This window comes from Echinops telfairi, unplaced genomic scaffold (assembly GCF_000313985.2).
Source record: "Echinops telfairi isolate 266 unplaced genomic scaffold, ASM31398v2 ScPeMD7_7423;HRSCAF=8461, whole genome shotgun sequence".
Taxonomy (NCBI): domain Eukaryota; kingdom Metazoa; phylum Chordata; class Mammalia; order Afrosoricida; family Tenrecidae; genus Echinops; species Echinops telfairi.
In genome coordinates, this window is record NW_022111323.1 from 2410021 (window position 1) to 2416238 (window position 6218).

At 37.8% G+C, this 6218-nt stretch overlaps 1 pseudogene; it reads left to right on the top strand.

Annotated features, from left to right (window-relative positions):
- Window positions 1-1229: 1229 nt before the first annotated feature.
- LOC115872319 lies at window positions 1230-1401 on the top strand (annotated as a pseudogene).
- The last annotated feature ends 4817 nt before the right edge of the window (window positions 1402-6218 follow it).

A 6218-nucleotide genomic window follows, 5' to 3' on the forward strand; every position in this document is an offset into this window, starting at 1 on the left:
AAAAAAATGACTCAAACAAGAAAAAAGAAATAAACCCAGAAAACCAGAAAAAAATGATGAAGTCAACATATGTACTAAAGTGCTGGACACAGATGACGTATGTACAGATTGTGATGGGTTGTATGAGCCCCTAATAAAATGATTATTTAATAAAATAATAAAATAATTTTAAAAAAGAATGAAGATGGAAAGAATACACAGTCACTGTACCAAAAAGAACTGGTGGACATTTCAGGAAGTCACATAAAACCACAAAAACTTCATGCATTCTTTGGACCCAGGGTTTCTGCACTGATGAATCCTAGACCCACGTAAAAAGGTTGTATTAATCTAGTAATTCTTTGATGATAGCACTGAAGACTAAGAGACACAGCAGCAAAAATTGCAGAGTCCCAACAGCAGAGAAATGGCAAGGCACAGCAGAGGAAAGTGGTAGAAAAATGGCAGCAGTAACCACAAGAATTGTGCAACAACAAGACTGCTGCAACCACAAGACTGCAGAAAGCAGCTGTGGATGAGTTGGTTTATAGAAAAAAATTGTAGAAGTAGGCAGAGTCAACCCATAGAGCAGGGTTGAACATCCCCAGGCAAGTTATCACTAATGAAGCTGATACCCCGGTAAAGGAGTTGCGATCAAAGTTCATGCAGGAAGATGCCCAAAATGAGTAAGTGCAAAGGTGATGGAGAACAGGGTTTTCGATAGGAGCCCCAAAGAATACCTGTCCAGAGAGGATCTATAGGAGCCCTATCCAGAAAGTTTGAGAAATTTCCCACAGAAAGTTGGGCATACATTGTACAGGGTTTGCTTGTAAAACAATTTTGCTGTAAGGATAGCCCTGATGCCAGCCTGAATCTGGTAATAGCCCAAGGCTACTCCAAAGCTGTTGGCTGATAACTGGACCAGTAAGCACAAGGGATCAAAACTATCCAAAATAATCCAAGGAGAGAGACTGAGAAAGACCTGTACTGAGCTGGAGAGAGAGAGAGAGACTGAGCCTGATTCATGGGTGCTCACTTAGTGACACAGAAATAGACATGGGCAATTTGGGAATGGTGAGCAGGCCCCTTTTTAAACATAAATGTGTTTCCTACGCTGCTAAGCAGAGTAATCGTGGGAGTGTAGGGGGATTGTGAATCTCAAGTCTGTTCCTGTTGTTCACAGTTTGCTTTTTGTGAGTAATATATTCTTGTTGTTATTTGTTTTATTTCTGTAAGTAATAATAATGGCCATCACTTCTCGGCCTTTTGACTAAGATCAAGTGTAGTATCTGTTCTTATCAGTTTAATATCAGATACATCCTCTATCCGAGGACAATATATAAAATGGATTTTTGAGGGAAAAAATGGCAAACATTTTGCAAAATGTCTTAGTGTCTGACTCAACAGATCATATAACAGGGTCCTTTACCTAGCAGTTCCATTATAGTTGTGTGTATGCACACGTGGACAATCATATACATACAATTTAATTGACTATACAAATACTCTTAAAAGGGGAATGAAAACAAAATCCAACGAGTTCTAAAGGTGAAAAACTTGGAAGAACATGAGACTGCATAATCTTTCTTAGAATAAGGACAGCCAGAACTCTGTTTAGAAGTGAAGATAGAGAAAAATCATCTCACATACTTTGGACATGTTATCAGAAAATGTTCTAAAACTGATTGTGGTATGGAATACTACACATCCCTAAAAATATAGTGATGAAACGGTAAAACACCTCAACTCATGGAGGGATCTGGAAGATATTATGCTGAGTACAGTTAGTCAAGTTAGTCAAGCACAGAAGGACAAATACTATATGCATCCACTGCTCAAGCTTGTAGGACCAGACAGCCTGGTAAAGAGCTGGACCAGTGCCAATGAACCACACATTATCTGCTCCAGGTAAATATAGTGTAGGCCACCTCAGGACAACTGAGATCAAATAGCCAGGGGAGGAGGGCATTTTGTCCATCAAGTTTGGGCGAACATAGGTGCATGTTTGTTGAGGGGAGCAGAGGAAAGGCTGACCTCAGGTAGGGGGAGGAGAGACTGAGGTGTCTCTTGGGATCATTAGGTATAGAGGGTCTTTAGTGACATGCATCAGGAGGGCATAATTAAACTAGGATGTCTGGGGGTAACCCAGGAGGATGTCTGGGTGTAACCCAGTATTTGTTTCATTATTTTTTTAGTAAACGAAACTCAGGTATGTTGAGCCTATAGGAAAAGAAAAGATAACAAATGTTTGGGTGAAGGGGGATATAGCGGGGTGGGAGAAATAAGAGGGAGATTATGTCAAGAAGTCCAGGAAGGAAAAATATGTTTTGGAAAACATATATGATTATGTAAAAAATTGTATTACATTTGTCATGATTGAACTATGGAATTATATGGCATATGTATTGGCTCCTAAATTAGAACAAATTAATTAAAATGAATAAATAAATAAAATAAAGGAATAGGTCCAAAAATGGGTTTGGGCAGTACACTAAATTCTAGACCCAACTTAAGAACAACATGGCCCAGCTTGATGCTAACCTTCATGAAATGATCACTGAAGATAAGGGTGCTACTGCAAAGTGTGGTGAAGAAAGCAGATGGTGTCCAGCTATCAATTGGAATAGTATCTGGGGTCTTAAAGGCTTGTATTCAAACAAGCTGCCATGAAAGCAAGGAGTCAACTAAATCCACACGAAAGAAGCACACCAACTTGTGTGATCCAAAGCTGACAATCACAAAACTTGAATATGGTCAGGAAAAAAGCATCAGAGCAAAAATTATAAACAGTTTGTAGAGGGCTATGGGGAGTGGTGAGATACCCAAACCATCTGCAGAGTCTCTGGTCAGACTGAGCCATTAGCTGATCAGCAATAGCCACAGGCAAGAGTCTCAATCAGCCTTACTATCAGATAGAAACCATTGTAATCTTGATTATGCTGGATTGAACTCCACACTGGCCAGTTAACCATCCTATAGGTGTGACATGAATCTGCTCTGGGTGAAAGTATCTCTTACTAGTTCCATGACAGAAATGTCTTTGCTGGCTTTTTATTATTGTTAGGGGTCTTTTCCTTCTTATGAATTATTAATATATTTGTCTGTATACTATTATGTTTTCAACCTTACCTTCCAAGCATGATTTTTTTATTATTTTCTGTTGGGTCTCCCAGGTGTGAACACAGAAGTGGATGCATAATGGTTATAACAAATCCAAGTGGATATAGGGAATACGGTGTGAAGGGGGAGAGATAGCAAGAGGTAACTCATGAAGACAGGAGCAGGGAGGGAACACTAGAACAGATTGTGGTTGCATAAATCATTTTAAAGGTGATTTAACCATTGGGGTGCTCTAAAATTGATGTTGGGGTGATTGTACAATTCTCCATGATATGATTGAACTATTGAATTATATTACAGGTAAATTCCTTGCCAATACACTGTTGGGAAAAAAGAATAATTAAATTACAAAATTGTACACAGGAACGAAACTGTGGTAATGATTGTACAACTCTTCCTGATGTAACTGAACTATTGAGTTGTATGATATGTGAACTATATGCCACTAAACTGTTGGAAAGAAAATACTAATAAGGGAGGAAACAATAAGAGTCCTCACTTATCTGATGTAAATATTTATCCGAGTGGCTATAAAAGTAGGAAAAGTTAAAAAAACAATAGACTTGGATTCATTTGTGTCACACAAGTTGGATTCAAACAAAGAAAAAACAAATTAAACTAACAATAACCAAAAGAAAGAAAGATCAGTCCCTGGAAAAGGACAACATTTTGGGTAAAATAGAAGGGTAGTCAAAAAGAGGAAGAACCTTGATGAGATGAATTGACACAGTGGGTGCAACAATGGGCTCAGATCTAACAATTGTGAGGACGGCATAGAGTCAGAACCAACTTGGTGGCACCAATCAATAATGTCATCTAAAAAATCCATTCCATAAGTGAAATTATGTCATCCTATATTCTTATTGTATCCAAACTTTGAGAACTAAAACAAACCAGAGTTTTAAAGGGCAGAAAGATATGGTAGGGAATTGGTATGATGGAAACAGAACAGATGCTTAAAATCAGGACCAAACCCCAACTATGTCATTTCTTTATGACATTGATGAAATGATTTTACATTTTTCAGTCTCAATTTCTTCATTTGTAAAATATGGGTAATAATGCCTACCCCCATAGGTTGATTTTAAAACTAAAGACAGTACTTAAAACACTTAGTACATAGTAAATACAATAGCAGAGAATATCAGAATCTTCCCAGCTTCATCTCCACTTTATTTTTTTTCCATGGAAGATCTCACACTGAGCTTCCCTTACACCACGCTTGGAGATCAGTAGGTTTCCTCATATTCCTTACTTACTTCTTTCCCTCTAGCATGTATAGTAGTATCCCTCAGCAGGGGTAGATAAGCCCAGAGGAGGCCAGGACCCACTTAGTAGACCAAACTTCTGAGCTTTTTTAGGCTATGATTATATTCTAGTACCTCAAGTTGATATTAGTGACAACAAAAAGGCACTAATATAGAAGTCAGGAGGCCTATATGAGTCCATTGCCCTCTCTGTGAAACAGAAAGTGGTGTGAATATGTGGGTGTGGTAGAAAAGCTGACATTGTAAAATAGAATAATATTTAATCCTCTCCTAGTAATAATACTTCATTAATCAGAGAACTGGTGGTTCAACTTCACTAAGACGTAAAAATCGGCACCCTTGCTGCTTATTCTGAAGTGCCAAGATTGCAGGCAGTCTCTCCCAAAAGAAAGAATGTGGCTTGTGTGAAACACACAGGAGGCACAGAAGGGATTCTTCTCTGAGTGACTAATAATTAGAAAATGTGAATACACTCAAAGCAGTGACTTAGTTAAATTTTTAAAATATACAGATAAAGAAAAGTTCAAGTTGTTGTAAGTATGACAGGAAATATACCATATATGCAGCTGCTCAGGGCAGCTGAGTAAGGGTGATTGTCAGAGGGATGGGTATTTGTTACAACAATGAAAGGTGCTAGTACATTTAAGAGCTATAATGGTATACTGCCATACTCTCTGGCAGTGTAGTTCCAAGACAAATTTCATTCCATGAGAAATCAGTTAAAGTCTAAAAGGACCTTATTTCTCTAAGCTGTGATACTCTGAGAATATTAATGACAATTAGAATTTGTCTCTAGGCTCCTAGAGATCATTGAGTTACAAAAGTCTAGATATATATTTTCATTTTTATATTTCCCACTCTTTCTTTTCCTTTCTCACTTCATTTCTGTTTCTCATATTTTCCTCTCCTTTTTTACTTAATTCTTCTCTTTCTCTCTGTATTCTATCTTTTCTTTTCCTTTCCTTTCTTTCCTATACTCCTCATCTTCAATTTTTATTTTATTCTCATCCCCCTTTCCTTTCCCTCCTCTCTTCTCTGACCTATCTCTTGTCCATTTCCAAAATGGAAGAAACTCCAAAGAGAACTAGAGAAAGAAAATCTGTATGTTGCACAAACACTTATCCAAGAAGACATCTTAGATCTGCCACAGAATCTTCCATTAGCCAATGCTTTTCCTCTCATACCTCTCTACTTCTCTCATCATTTGTTAGCTACTCATTATTATTTGCTTGTTTTTATTACCAAAAGACCTGCAGTTGAAAGCTAGTTGTGTGGAACCTCTGTATCGTGTAAACCACCCAGGTCCCTTCCCCTAAGCGAGCCTTTAGCCTACTGTAGGAAATGTTAGATACAAGTAGATGAAAACAGATAAAATTATAAAATGATAGAGGAGGAAACTACCAAGCTACACCCCTCATGTTATGGTATTGAAAACAGAAGCTCATAAAGGGGTTGGGTTTAGTAGTCAATCAAGGGAAAAATCATGTAGGGTAGGGTCTGGTGGATCTTAGTAAGAAGTTTTAATATTTGATGCCCTCAGGTAAGTGCTTGATCCTGGGGAGGAGAAATAGAGGAGGGATACAAAGGAGTTTTCAGTTTTATTTAAAAATAGAATTCAGACAGGAAAGATATTTCTGGTAAACTGATGGGTGACCCTACAAGAGACTTATGTGCATGAAGATTGAGGAACCTTCTCAGAGCTGACTCAATCTAAAATAAGAAAGTGGCAGGTTTGAGTACCCTGTATAAAAACTCTTATACTGAAAACCTTGCAATGTTATAATGAATTTACCATGTTGGATATAGAAACACACCCAGAGAATGCTCAAAAGATAGTTGTGTAGTGGTTAT